Source organism: Elephas maximus, chromosome 1 (genome assembly GCF_024166365.1).
Source record: "Elephas maximus indicus isolate mEleMax1 chromosome 1, mEleMax1 primary haplotype, whole genome shotgun sequence".
NCBI classification, from domain to species: Eukaryota; Metazoa; Chordata; class Mammalia; order Proboscidea; family Elephantidae; genus Elephas; species Elephas maximus.
Window position 1 is genome coordinate 75958250 of NC_064819.1, and position 15456 is coordinate 75973705.

The 15456-nt window shown below is 42.5% G+C and overlaps 3 non-coding genes across 3 annotated transcripts; 1 reads left to right on the forward strand and 2 right to left on the reverse strand.

The window, feature by feature from the left end:
• Positions 1-1975: 1975 nt before the first annotated feature.
• TRNAS-GCU (transfer RNA serine (anticodon GCU)) lies at positions 1976-2057 on the reverse strand. The gene has a single exon. It is a non-coding gene; the product is annotated as a tRNA-Ser (tRNA).
• A 549-nt stretch (positions 2058-2606) lies between these two features.
• TRNAV-UAC (transfer RNA valine (anticodon UAC)) lies at positions 2607-2679 on the reverse strand. The gene has a single exon. It is a non-coding gene; the product is annotated as a tRNA-Val (tRNA).
• Positions 2680-7901: 5222 nt separating this feature from the next.
• TRNAT-AGU (transfer RNA threonine (anticodon AGU)) lies at positions 7902-7975 on the forward strand. The gene has a single exon. It is a non-coding gene; the product is annotated as a tRNA-Thr (tRNA).
• Positions 7976-15456: the final 7481 nt, after the last annotated feature.

Here is a 15456-nt window from a genome sequence, read left to right on the forward strand (position 1 = left end):
TCAGTTATTCTGGTTACTGATTCTTTTTGTGACTCGTTTTTCCCTCTCTGAAATGTGTTATGCTCTTCTCTGTTTCCTCAATAATGGGGTAGGTATATGTATCATTTTACCCATTTTCCTGACTATCTAGAAATTACTTTTGTTTAGTGCTGTGAAACATACCTGATTTTTTTGAAGTTTATCTTACATTTTTCCTGTTTATTTTTGGAAGTAATACTGATTAGATATTGCACATCCTGAACTTTCCTCTAATATTTTTTTCTTGCTCTTTCATCATTTTTTGTCCTATTTACCAGTGTGTTGTTATATTTTATGATCTACTTATTGAATTTTTCATTTATAATATTTTTTTATTGCTAAAAAGGCTTTTTCCTTTTGCAATTACACCTACCCTTATTGCAATATTCACTGTGGTCTCCCATCTCTCTGAGTATATTTATATTGGCTTATTATTAGCATTGTTCTACCTATGTAGCCTTTGTTGCACAAGTTACTTATCTCTCCGAGCCCCCCGACCCCTGTCTTTTGGTACCTTTCTTAAACATTTTCTTATGATATATGGTGATTCTGATTTTTCTATCCATAGTTAAGATTAGAAAGTTGGTTGGAAGCTCTGACTTTTTGGAAGGAACTTGTCCATTGAGAGTGGACGTGGGGTTGAAGGGATCTGGGAAGGCTCACTGTGTAAGGTAAAGATTTTCGTAGGTTTCTCTTGCTGTCGGTATGGAACCTCGGCTTCAAATGCATCACATGCCTTCCAAGCCAGAGATCCCCTGTTTTATCCTCTTGGTAGAATAAATCTGGAGTCTTCTTCCAGAGAACTCCCGGCCAGGAGCTAGGAGTGCCTGACTTTCTGGGTAAGAGAATGTGAGTCTCCCCAGTTGTCACTAGGTTGATGTCACACAGTGCGGTAACTCATGGTGTCACACTTCCCCCCGCCCCCCACCCCGCCATGGACCTCCTCTCCTACCAGACCATACGGAATCCTTAGAAATGTTTTTTTGTGCTAATGTTACTCTTAAACTGTAATTCCCGTGTATCGCTGAATGTAATGGCAATACTCTTGACTTCACCAACAAGCGAAATTAAATTACACTTATAAATTACAATATCAACCGCACAGCTGAGCCGGCTGGGGGCAACCAGGATATCGGGTTACTCAAGGACACGTGAATCTCCGTTGCAAAAGCAAAAAATAAGCAGTAATTTACACTGCGGGGACTTGGGGAAAAGAGCCGGAACACAGCCACTCATTTCCTCCTGGGTGGCTGAGCTCTGGGCTCTCAAAATGGACCTTCATGCTCCCTAGGGTCCACAGATGAGGAAGAGATGGTGCAAGGGAAGGGGCTGGGGCCCGGCAGTGTCACACCCAACCGTGGCCGCAGTGGAGCAGCCCCCGAGCAGCAGCGACCGGTGCAGAGCCCCCTGGCCGGGAAGAGCTGGGCTGGGCTGGTGCGGGAGGGAGCCGCGACCTCTAGGCTGTGGGATGAAGTCCCAGGCGCCCTCGGGAGGAAATGGGGCCTCGCGGTGCTGTGGGGTGATCCCATGGCACCGCCCTGGCAAGGGCCCTGGCACCTCGGGGGCGGCAGTAGGCCCTTCTCCCTAGTAGGCCAGGCCGTGCTGGCCCTCGGGGCGACCCTGCGGGTTCGTCCGCAGCTCCGCCGGCGCTAGTGGCTCTCAGCAGCCACTAACCTTTGCGAGACCTTTCGCTTCCCTGCCGCCGAGGGATATTTTTATTTAAAAATAATAATAAATTTCTGCTGAAACCAAACCCAGAAAAAAAAGCCGTTGCCGTCGAGTCGATGCCCACTCCTAGTGACCCTATAGGACACAGCAGAACTGCCCCACAGAGTTTCCAAGGTGAGCCTGGAGGACTCGAGCTGCCCAGCTCCTGGTTAGCAGCCGTAGGACTTAAATACTGTGCCGTCAGGGTTTCCGAATCTCACTCCCACAGCAAAGTAGGGAAACGAAGAAATGACGAGGATCGGATTCGAACCCACGCGTGCAAAGCACAATGGATTAGCAGTCCATCGCCTTAACCACTCGGCCACCTCGTCTGCTTCTGCTAAAACGCTGCACAAAAATTTTATAGGTGGTCGTTTTGCTATCACCCCCTTCTTGACAGTGTCACCCGGTGTGGCTCGCACCCTCCACCCATTTCCCTAGTGACGCCACTGAGTTCTCCAGAAATGATTCTGGGAGTGGCTGAAGGGGCTGCCTTCCATCCTTACCCACCCACACCTTTCCTTGGAGTTGCTTCTAATTTGAGACCTAAGGCTTCTGCCTTTTGACCTAAATCGTATCCTCATCCCTCCACGCCAGTTTTACAATTTCGGGTACCCCTGCGTATTGTATTTAGTGAATGGAAACATTCATGCCTCACTGAAAGCTATTCCTTCTGGACCTTACAATACCTAGAAGGAACAGAAATGACAAGAGTGTTCTGTGACAAACTGCACTATGCCCCCAATGCTAAGCAGTGTACAAAAGTGGATCTCCCAAAGAAAAGCTGGGGAAGAATAAGCAATTCTGTTCAACATCACACTCGGTAGAAAACGAAACAAACAAAAACATCTCTACTTGCTCTCAAAAGGAAAAGCAAGTGTTGGCTCCACTGGGGATCGAACCCAGGACCTTCTGCGTGTAAAGCAGACGTGCTAACCACTACACTATGGAACCGCGACAGAGAGTGATGGATCTTGTTTTCAAATACAAAAGTTACCGAACAAATACATCGGTGAAGGTCTACAGTTATTTCATTCAAAACCAACGGCCTCACTAGAGGAGTGTGGGGGTGCAAGCCGCACCTCCTGACACTGTCAGAGGTGGTGACACCAAAATGACCCCCAGGCTCTCGGCGGCGGCAGGCGAGCCAGCCCAGCCAGGGGAGGGGCTGCCAAGGCAGTGGCAACACTGGCTTTGGTGTCACCAGTCACCCAGTGCGGTACATCGTCACCGTCACCACTACCCCTCCCCCATCACCCGCCAGTCAGGGTGCCAGAGGCTGAATTCGAGGGGGGAGGAGCTGCGGGGAGACGCGGGGGGAGGGGGCGGGAGGCGGGGCCGGAAGGGGCGGGCCAGGAGCGCGGCGCTCTGTCCTGCGCGGGGTGGAGCAGGGCCGGGACGCTCCGCCCATCAGGGGTGTTCCGCCTACCGGCCCCGCCCACCCAAGTTGTGGGGGGGTGACACCAGCCCTCTTGACGCCATTGTTCAAAAGGAGTCCTGGTGGCGCAGTGGTTAAGCACCCAGTTGATAACTGAAAGTTCACTGGTTCAAATCCACTAGCCGGAGGCTCCAAGGGAGAAAGATGTGGCAGTGGCTTCCATAAAGATTTACGGACTTGGAACCCCTATGGGACAGTTTTACTCAACTGGAAGGCAACAGGCTTGATTTGATTCAAAGACAGATAACCTTGTTTGAATATATACGTCTGTTCCATATATATATGTATATTTGTGGAATCCCCGTGCTAAATTACCTTTCCAGCGCATCTCGTACACAAGCTACGCTTCTGCGAACATTTGTAGACTAATCTATATACAGCCATTCATCCAAAATATAAATTTTTTTCAGCACCTACCTCATGCCAAACACTTGGTGAGGTGCTACAGATAGAGCACTGTAACAGTCAAAAATCCCTGCAGGTATGGACCTTACATTCTAGCTCTTACCAAATAACAGATGCTGAATAAATCTCTCTTTCACCTCCTCACCCCAGGTGTCCTATTCTGTGACACACTATAGTTCTGACAGGTCTTCCTCAAGCTTTGGGATGAATTAAACTGTGTACTTGGCCCTTCTCTATAGAGCCTTAGTGAAGAGTTGGCGTTTCCAAAGTCAAGCAGCCAAATAGAGGCTGTTTCTTGCAGGCCACAAAATTCTGTTTGATCCTTTGTCTGAACCTAGCGTCATAAGAATCGGCCTTGGGCTGTTGATGCTCATAATGACTCTCTCTCCCCTGTTGAAGTTAGAGGAGGTCAGACATGCCTCTACCCTCCAAACTTTTTACCAGTTCTGACACCAGTCGACCCTCTCACGGCACCGTCTACTTCTCTGCTGGGTTCGAATTCGTTGTAATGATCACACAGAACTCACAGACCATACTGACGATTACAGGCTTTATTTGGGAAGTAACAGGTTACAATCCAGGTTCAGGAATGCTCAGGTTACGGTTCTTCCATCAGGACAGCCCCTTATTAGTTGTGCCACAGGCAGGCCTTTCCCCTGGCCCTTGGCCTCTCCGTCCCAGGCCTGGATTCTGTCCTGCATGGGAAAGTGTTACAAAGCTTTTTTAGCTCTGCTAGTAAGGGCCCGAAAGCACCCCACTCTGGCAGCAAACCCCAGCCCAAAGGCACTCAGCTGTCTTGCTCCATAGGCCAGGAAGCCTGTTGTGCTGTCTCCTGCCAGTCTTCTGGTACTGCTGCCGCTGCTTCTCACCATCTCCAGTGTTACAGCTCTCATTCTATGTCCTGGTTCTGCTGCCTCTGCTGCCTCTCTGTCTTCCATGTTGCAGCTCCTCTTTCTATCTCCAAGTCTCCCTTCACTGGCAAAACAGGTCATTTCATTAAATATGTAATCACATGAAAGTGTGAGGAGGTTTAGATAAAGTAATTGCAGGATGCTACATGAACACCCACATCTCCTGAGCTCCTTACTAAGCTGACACTTTGGGTCAATTTGGGCACAAGAAGACACAACTTCAACAGATTGCCATATGAAAAACCATCTAATGCTGCCCGATACACCCCACTAGACCCAAGGTGATTTTGCCAGGTTTTTCTTCCTCATCAGAACTCACTGCTTTTACCCTCTTCTTCAGGGATGGCTCAATATTGTACCTAATAAAGCAAGCGTTTTCTGAGTCAAATTTGGGTACCTCCAGTGGGGTTATATGGAGATAGTGCAAATATTTTATAACTAGCCCCACAGTTAGCCCAACTGCTGTAGTCTGGAGGATACAAAGACAGTATCCAGGCCACAGGGAGTTCAGGGGAAAGTCATGGAAGTGGATGTAAGGATTGAACCTCTGACCTTGATAGCCCTTCCCACCAAAAAAATCCCATGGGAGAGCTCGTTACTAACAAATTCCTGGGCCCCTCACAATATGTGTACTAATTGCTTAATAAGAAACTAATTTGTTCTGTAAACCGTCATCTAAAAAGTACAATTTTAAAAAGTAAAAAAAAAAAAATCAATAAACAAGATTGTATCATTGGGAGAAAAAAAAAATCCTGGGCCCCACCAGCAACAGTTCTGACTCAGTAGGCCTGGACTTGAGCCAGGAATGACTTTTTCCTGAGTGCACCCACCTGATTGTGATGGCCACCTTGCTGGGACTGGGATTGGTGGTAACCAACTTGCAGGAGAAAGGGCCCTCTGCTAGGTTTCTGGAGCCAGCATTCTCCGAATATTCCAGTGTGATGGTCCTCAGTGTCAACTGCACGTTAGCATCTGCAAGTGAGCTTTTCTAATACACTTATCGTGATGGATCTATGTCCCAAATGTGAAAAGAAAACCTATACCTGTACATTCATTTTTCCTTTTTAATAGAGGAGGACATTTTTGACCTCTCGTTGTTGTTGTTAGGTGCCTTCTAGTCTATTCCAACTCACAGTCACCACTATAGGACAGGGTAGAAGTGCCCCATAGGGTTTCCAAGGAGCAGCTGATGGCTTTGAACTGCCTACCTTTTGGTTAGCAGCTGAGCTGTTAACCACTACACCACCAGAGCTCCATTGTTTTGACCTAGTAGCAAGGAAAATAACCCTTTAAACATAACTTCAGAAGTACAAACCATAAGAGAGTAAAAACATAAATTTGATTACCACCTGCTGTTAATTTTGTGGTTGACAAAGTCAATAGAAAGGTGAAGGAGTGGTCTAAATATTACCATATTACAAGGTCTAAAAGTCAATAAATTAAGGTCTTTTTTTTTTTTAGAACATATAATATTCCCCCATGTGCCTCAACACAAAAACTACTTCAACGTCAACAAAAACATGAGCAAATTATGGGAAAAATCAATGCACATAAGATGCAATTCAAACACCTAATAAAGGTATAAACAGATACCCAAAATGTTTAGAAAACATATAAGCTAAAAAAAAATGAGATTCATTACTACACAGATTACAAAGCAGAAAACTGGATGATGTTAAGAGCTGACAGGGTTAAAAGGATACACAGTGCTGGTGGCAGTGTAGACTAGAGAATAAATTGGGATTAATCAGCCATTTTGCTCTTATGTATATATCCCACAGATACCCTCACGCAGGTACATAAAGAAGCATGGATGAGGAAGCAGTGTTATTTGGAGTGGAGGCAATCTTTGGGTCCATCACTGGGACAGAAGATAGGAAAGACAAGTTGAATGCCCACCATGGGATTTTATACAGCAGTTAAAACCAATGAGTTAGGTGTACACTGGTCAACTTTGATGGATCTTAAAGTTGTAATGCTTAATAAAAGACACGAGAATATATAATGTACCAATTATAGAAAATTAAAATATACAAGCACAAAACAAAAATGTCAGTTTTGCACAACAACGTATAACCAAAGTAATACACAATGAATACATTAGGAAGACTGCTATGTAAGGAGAGGAATGGCAGTGGGACATGGGGACATAAGGCAATAAATCTTGAACTGCTGTAAGAAAGAACAATTAAGCACAGACTAGCCTGGGCAGAGAGAGCTGGGAACCCAGGTCTAGGGGGGCTGTATCAAAAGGAGAACTCACAAGTGATTTCTCATCCCTCCAGGGCCTTGCACCTAGTACATGCTCAGTGAATGCCTCTGTCCTTCCTCATCCCTCTTCATACAGCCCTAGGCAGTTATTGAAATATTCAGAATGCTGGTCTCATCTGTCCTTCCCCAGGCTAACCTGTATTTGGCCAAACATGCCAAAACCCCTTTTACATGTCCTGTTTAAACATGGAATCTGAGGTTTCCATGGGCTTTACAAAAGCTGGTCTCACCTAATGGGAAGGTTGTGGTATTCTACTAGGATACTCTTTCGGCCAAGTCGACGTTAGGAGCTCCCACAGCACCCTGTGGGGTTTGTTGATCACAACGTACTCTAGTTTTCTCTTTACTTCTTTGTATCCTCCACTCAGTTTTACAGTCTATGAGGACAAGAATCAAATCTGTTGTAACCCAACAGGACAATGAGCAGAACAAGACTGTTGCAGGTGCAAAGATATTCTATCTTGCGGAATTTCAGGCTTAAGCAATAGATCCCCTGTTTGGGGGGCGCCAAAGCTGTCTGAGAAATCTTGACGGTGCCTGGTTTGGGCAAACGGGAGAGGTGGCTGCGAATCTCCTCTCCATCAGCGTGTCCTCACCTGGACTTGCTTTCTTGTGCCAGGTGAGATAAAATAGAAGGAAGCGAGACAGTCTCGCTCAAGTGCGGTGAATTAGCTCAGAAAGTCGCTCCGTGGGTTCTGTAACTGCGCGGAAATTGGCAAATTTTTTAAATCTTACTCTGTCTCCCTCTAGAATATGAACTCTATAAGGGAAAGACCTTTTGTCTGTTTTATTCCTTGTCCTATCTTCAATACCTAGAAAAGTACTAACACACAGTAGTGGCTCAACATTTGTGGACAAAATAAATTAACGAAGAAATAAATGTACAGTATGGCGCAATATCCAATATTTCCTCTGGGGGGCGATAGTCACCGCGAAATAAGATGCCTTCATTTCCTTTTGAAATCATTTTTAAATTTGCTTTAAGGAATGCTTTTTTTTTTTTTTTTTTCTTAATATAGAAGTTTCTGCTTTGGTACGGGTACTGCAACATAGATGTGTTTCCTTTATCATGAATTTAAGTAAGTTTCTGGCAAATTGCCACATTTCATAGAAAAGTTATGAATACGATGTAAGTGAGCATCCTCAGGAGGGGCCCTGTGGCTTAGCTGGTCAAAGCGCCTGTCTAGTAAACAGGAGATCCTGGGTTCGAATCCCAGCGGGGCCTTCGTTGTTAAGTTTTGTGTTTTCACTTGCATGTTCCCTCTAAATAAGTCGGAGATGCTTGAAGAAATGTATAGCCGGTTGTATTGAATTGCTATTCCAATCATGGGGAGGCTATTTCCAAGAAATAAGATCTACAATATGAAAGGTTGAGATGAAGGGAAAAGGTAATGTGATTTCTCTAGTTGATGGAAAACAATGGGTTTGCAGAGAGTGGAGGAAAGGATAGTTACAAAGACTATCATATACTAGTTATGGAAAAATTCACTTTCAGTACATGATAAAGAATGACATTTAAAATTCTGTCTTGGAAGTTCATTGTCAGATCTCTTAATCTCTGATCTCCAGCATTTTCAACTAAATTATGGAGTTTGAGTGTCAGTGTCAGCCTAAGAATAAATAAGCCACAGCATTTGGTTTTGGGTCAGACTCATTTTTATTTTTGAGGTTAAGAGAGCACTGGTGACCTTTAGGCTCTCACCATGTTTACTTTGTACAATGCGAAGAATTGTCACATTTGTTTGTGTATCACTAGAAATTATCGGAACTCAATAACATTTTGAGGAAATAAATCAATAAATGGAGTATCACTACCTTGAATCTTAAGAGACCTTGTAGTCTAAAATGTGCTCTGTGTTAACCCTGCCCTGCACACTGAGCTTCTAAATTTTATCTAAAGAGATTCAGTTTATGATTGGAGTTCAGCCAGTCATTGTCTTTGCACTTTATTAAAAGTAGTCACTCATTATGCCTGAAATCCACTTTACATCTCCCATTAAAATTGATTTCAGTGTCCTGATACTATTCATACCAGTTCCCTTCTGTCTTAGTTGTCTAGTGCCGCTGTAACAGAAATACCACAAATGGATGTCTTTAATAAACAAAAGTTTGTTCTCTCACAGTCCAGTAGGCTAGAAGTCCTAATTCAGGGCATCAGCTCCTGGAGAAGGCTTCCTCTGTGTGTTGGCTCTGGAGGAAGGCCCTTGTCATCAGTCTTCCCCTGGACTAGGAGCTTCTCAGCACAGGGACCCCGAGTCCAAAGGATGTGGTTTGCTCCTGTCATTACTTTCTTGGTAGTATGAGGTTCCCCTATCTCTCTGCTCGCTTATCTCTTTTATATTCTCAAAAGAAATTGGTTTAAGACAACTTAATCTTGTAAATTGAATCTCATCAACATAACTGCTGCTAATCCCATCTCATTAACATCATAGAGACAGGATTTACAACATATAAGAAAATCACATCAGGTGACAAAATGGTGGACAATCACACAATACTGGCAATCATGGCCTAGCCAAGTTGATAGATATTTCTGGGGAACACAATTCAATCCATGATACCGTCCATCTGCTTCCAAAGAAATTCAAGCAAAAGAGATGGCCACAAGCCTAATGTAACTTTAAGAAACAACAAAGTGCTGTCCCCTTCTTGTGAACTGAATCCAGGGAAGCCAGACAGTATCTGTAGAACTATGTTATATATTAAAGCCTTATTCCTGCCCTATACTTACCAAAGCTCAGCCAGGGAGGGACAAATATGTTCTCAGGTACATATCAGTAAGCGACCCCAAAAAATCTTTGTCTGAAATATTAAATGGAGTACATAAATCAGAAGCCAAACTCTGTTAGTTACTCCAAACTCAGCCTACACATTGAAGGGAGGCTTCCTCCTGTATTAAAATATTTCTGGGCTACCTCATAGCTTAGTTGAATGATAAAACCAAAAAAGCAAACCAAACCCCTTGCAGGTCGAGTTGATGGCAGGAGATGAGACAGGATATATGGCACCCAAGTTATTTAAAGTTTCAGAAGGTAACTGAGATTCAATGAAGATCTTTTTTATAGGGGAATGATATGAAATCTGCTTAGAAAAAATAGCCTTTAAAACAGAATCAAGAGAGCAAACCAGACAAGCCAAAATAAAGGACTTTAAGCAAAAAGAAAAATATACTTTGAGAATAGAACGTATGACAGCTTATTAGCATTTGCTCTGGATTTATATATAAAACTCTGAAAATTATTTATAATGCTTTTTCTGTTTTTACACATTCTAAAACAGAAAGAATACTCCTCCCACAGAGGATTACATCCCAAGGGCCTCCTGCTCCTTGCTTTAATTCTCCAATGGGCTCATCGATTCACCTGGGAGTGCAGACAATCGCCAAAAGACTTGTATTTAAAGAGCGCTTTGACTTGGAATGCTGCTGTTGATAAACATTACAAGCAATTAATTAAACTGTCTTGAATATTTATGTATCTAAAACTAGTAACTTGGAATGCTTGTTCCATTAGCAAACAATTTCAGCACAGATTTGAAAATGGGTACTTACGAACAATTCAAACATACTACAGATGAATATATTACATGTTAATAACATTTTAGTAATATGAAATTAGTTCTGATCCTGCAGATCCCTGAGGTCAATTCTGAAGTAAAGCATCAGATTGTTCCAGAAAATTAAGAAGTATAAGGACAAAATTTAGAAATGAATTTTATTTGCCTTGGTTTAAAATACCTGTGTTTGAAAAGACATGTAGATAATCTGCTTAGATAGCAAAATACTCTGCGTTTAGTAAATAATAAGGAAAAATAATAAGTCTTTTAAAAGTCCAGTCTGAGATTGCTTATGAAAACTTCAAGTAAAATAAACTTAAAAAGGCCTATATGCTGCACTTACATAGATAATCAGGCTAGATTATGTTGTAATTCTACGTTTAACTTTTTGAGGAACCATCAAACTGTTTCTATAATGGCTACGTCATTTTGCATTCCCACCAGCAATGTATGAAGGTTCCAATTTCTCTACATCCTGGTCAACAGTTATCGTTATTAGGTACCATCGAGTCAGTTCCAACTCATAGTGACCTTGTGTATAACAGAACCAAACATTGCCCGGTCCAGCACCATCCATACAATCGTTGCTGTTTGAGCCCTTTGTTGCTGACATTATGTCAATTCATCTCTTTGAGGGTCTTTCTCTTTTTCACCCCCAAAAAAGCCAAATCCAGTGTGGTCCAGTCGATTCCAACACATAGCGACCCTACAGGACAGAGTAGAACTGCCCCACAGAGTTTCCAAGGAGCACCTGGCGAATTCAAACTGCCAAACCTTTAGTTAGCAGGTGTAGCACTCAACGACTATGCCACCAGGGTTTCCTCTCTTTTTCACTGTCCCTCTGTTTCACCAAGTAAGATGTCCTTCTCCCTGGATTGGTCCCTCCTGATAACATGTCAAAAATGAGGTGAAGTCTTGCTATCCTCGCTTCTAAGAAGCATTCTGGCTTGTACTTCTTCCAAGATAGATTTGTTTGTTCTTCTGGCTGTCCAAGGTATAATCAATATTCTTTGCCAACATCATAATTTATATGCATCAATTCTTCTTTGGCCTTCCTTATTCATTGTCCAGTTTTCACATGCGTATGAGGCATGTGAAAAATACCATGGTTATTTCCTCCTTTTTTTTTTTTACTGTAATTCTAAACCAAAAAAAAAAAAAAAAAAAAAACTATTGCCAGTGAGTCTGACTCACAGTGAACTGCCCCACAGGGCTTCCATGGAGGAGGTGGTGGACTCCACCATTCTACCGGTAGTGGGGTTCGAATCCACGTGGACACAGGCCCGTGGGATCTTAAGTCCAAAGCCTTAACCACTGAGCCATCCTGGGGATGCAATCACTCCAGTTGGTGTAAAGTGGTGCCTTGTTGTGGCTATGAGTCAAATTGACTGGAAGGCAACAGGTTTGGTTTGGTTTTGGAATGACCAGTAGGAGTCCTGGAGCCCTAAAGCCCTGGCAGCACAGTGGTTAAGAGCTACAGCTGCTAACCAATAAGTTGACAGAATCCACCAGCCACTCCTTGGAAACCCTATGGGGAAGTTCCACTCTGTTCTATAGGGTCGCTATGAGTCGGAATCGACTCGACAGCATACAATGACTGATGATGTTGGGCATCTTTTCATCTATTTATCAGTCATTTGTATGTCTACTTTGAATAAATGTTTATTCAAACCTTTTGCTTATTTATTAATTGGATGTTTGTTGTTTTATTGTTGAGTTTTAAGAGTTCTTAGTATATTCTGGATAGTAGACCCTTACCGGATACTGTACGATTTTCAAATATTTTCTTCCATTCTGTAGGTTGTCTTTTCACTGTCTTGATAGTGTCCTTTGACGTAGAAAAATTTTTAGTTTTGTTGAAGTCCAATAAATCTATTTTTTTCTCTTGGTTTTGTTATCCCATCTAAGAAATCGTTGTCAAATTGAAAGTTATGATGATTTACCCCTATGTTTTTTTTTTTTTTTTCTTCTAAGAGTTTTATAGTTTTAGCTTTTCAGGACTTTTATCTGAGTTAGTTTTTACATATAGTGTGAGGTAGGAGTCCAACTTTATTCTTTTGCATCTGGATATCCAGTTGTTCCAGCACCATTTGTTAAAAAGCCTATTTTTTTTCCTGTTGAATAGTCTTCCCTCGTCAAAACTAATTGGCCATCAATGTGTGGGTTTATTTCTGGATCCTCAATCCTATTTCATTGGTTTATATGTCTATTCTTATGCCAGTATGTTATATAAATGAGCCAAAAATTGTATTGGCCCCAAGTGGTTCACTTCTTCATAACAAGATGGAACCTATTAGCACCCCCCCCAAAAAAATACCCACCAGCTGCAAATTCAAATTTGTACATATGCGATTTTTTTAAATATAGCCCAAGTAAGCAGATTTTAGCCATTTGGAGCCTACCTGATGTACATATCTCACCAACCTGCACCGAACATATGCTAACCCTAAAAAAAACCATTGCCATCTGGCAAGTCAATTCCAACTCAGAGCAACCCTACAGGTCAGAGTAGAACTGCTTCACAGGGTTTCTGAGGAATGGCCGGTGGATTTGAAATGCCAACTTTTTAGTTAGCCACAGAGCTCTTTGGCACTATGCCACCAGGGTTCCCTGCTAACCCCCCTAAAGATTAACAACAACAACAACAACAAAAACTGTAGTTGTAAGGTCTTTAAAACCAAACCCATTGCGGTTGAGTAGATTCAATTCCCACTCACAGTGACCCTATAGGATGGGATAGGACTGCCCCAAAGGGTTTCCAAGAAGCGCCTGGTGGATTTGATCTGCCAACCTTTTGGTTAGCAGCCGTTTTTATACCACCAGGGTTTCCTGTAAGGAATTTAGGATGCTGCTATTCTTTGGAGCTCTCTGACCCAGAGACTCCCTACCTTGCTGCAGGAGAACATTGCATAAAGACAGGTAAGCTTTCTCCCTTCCCTTCCCTTCTCCTCTTCCCCATGGTTTTTCATGCCCTCTTCCCCCTCTGGTGGCTCCCTTTGCCCTTGCCTCTGGTAGACCTCCTGCTGTGTGGCCCTAAATTCATAATCCCCAATAAATAGCTTGCTGTGCAACACTGCTATCTTGTAGTCACATATTTTTCATTGATCAGCCTCAGATTCCCTCACTACACAGTACAACACTGTTCTGATTACTGAAGCTTTGTATCAAGTTTTGGAATCAGGCGTTATGAGTCTTACAACTTTGTTTTTCTTTTTCAAGATTGTTTTGACTATTCAAGGTCCCTTGCAATTTCATAGGAATTTTAGAATCAGCTTCTCCATTTTTGCAAAAAAGGTCATTGGGATTTTGATAAAGATTGCACTGAGTCTGTAAATTGCTTTAGGTAGTATTGCCATCTGTCTTAGTTGTCTAGTGCTGCTATAACAGAAATACACAAGTGGAAGTCTTTAACAAACAGAAACTTATTATCTCACAGTTTAGGAGGCTAAAAGTACAAAGTCAGACTGCCAGCTCCAGGAAAAGCTTTCTTTCTCTGTTGGCTCTGGAAGAAAGTCCTTGTCATCAATCTTCCCCTGGTCTAGGAGCTTCTCAGCACAGGGACCATGGGTCCAAAGGCCTCACTCCGATTCCAGCTCTTCTTTCTTGGTGGTAGGAAGTCCTTCTCCTCTCTGCTCAATTCCCTCTTTTATATGTCAAAAGAGATTGACTCAAGATACTACCTAATCCTGTAGATTTTGTCCTGCCTCATTAACACAACTGCCTCTAATCTTGCCTCATTAACATGTTGTTGTTGTTGTTTGGTGCCATTGAATCGGTTCCAACTCATGGCGACCCTATGCACAACAGAACAAAACACTACCCAATCCTCTGCCATTCTCAAAATTGTTGCTATGCTTGAGCCCATTGTTGCAGCCACCGTGTCAATCCATCTCATTGAGGGTCTTCCTTTCTCCACTGTCCGTCTACTTTACCAAGCATGATGTCCTTCTCCAGAAACTGATCCCTCCTGATTACATGTCCAAAGCATGTGAGACGTAGTCTCGCCATCCTTGCTTCTAATGAGCATTCTGGTTGAACTTCTTCCAAGACAGATTTGTTCATTCTTTTGGCAGTCCATGGTATATTCAATATTCTTCGCCAACATTGCATTCAATTCTTCTTCTGTCTTCTTTATTCATTGTCCAGCTTTAACATGCATATGAGGTGACTGAAAACACCTTGGCTTGGGTGAGATGCACCTTAGTCCTCAAAGTAATATCTTCGCTTTTCAGTGCTTTAAAGAGGCCAACTGACTAGAAGAGATCCATATTTATGCCTAGTCAATTACCTTCACAGAGGTTAGGATTTACAACACATAGAATAATCATATCAGATCACAAAATGGAGCACAACATACAATACTGGGAATCATGGCCTAGCCAAATTGACACACATTTTGGGGGGACCCTATTCAATCTATAACACCATCTAAACAATTTTAAGTCTTCCAATCCGTGAACATGGGATGCCTTTCCATTTACTTAGGTCGTCTTTAATTTCTTTCAGCAATGTTTTATAGTTTTCAGCGTACAAGTCTTACACCTCCTTGGTTAAATTTATTTCTAAGTATTTTATTATTTTTTATCATGTATTCATTTTCATATCTGCATGAGAGTCATGCTTTTACCTTTTTACATCTTTTAACGAGTGAATATGTAGTTTCCTTTGATCAACAGGGGGCTTTGGAGCCCCTGTGGTAGGACTTCTTGAAGTATCACATGGCTTCACACAGAAAATGCTTTATTCACATAGAACTGAGGGTGCAATCGGACTTCCCTCTCTTCAGTCCTGCTTGTATACTTCACATTCCTTAGTGGTGGGGTGAATTTAAAGACCCCAGATATTCAACTTCTGGTGGTTAGATCAACTTTGTTTCTGTAGAGTATATAATGTCAAATGTGCTATTTGAAACCTTCATAAGTGTTGATAAATTAGAGACCTCCAAAGTACATAAAGTGAAAAAATCAGAATGCAAAGTGTCTAATGTTATGTTTTATATAACTAGAAAGGAAAAATAAAACGTATATCCATATTTAAGGAGCCCAGGTGGTGCAAGAGATTTTCAATTGGCTGCTAAACTAAAGGCTGGTGGTTTTAACCTACCAGCAGTTCTGCTGAAGAAAAGGCCCAGTGACCTGCTTCCATAAAGAT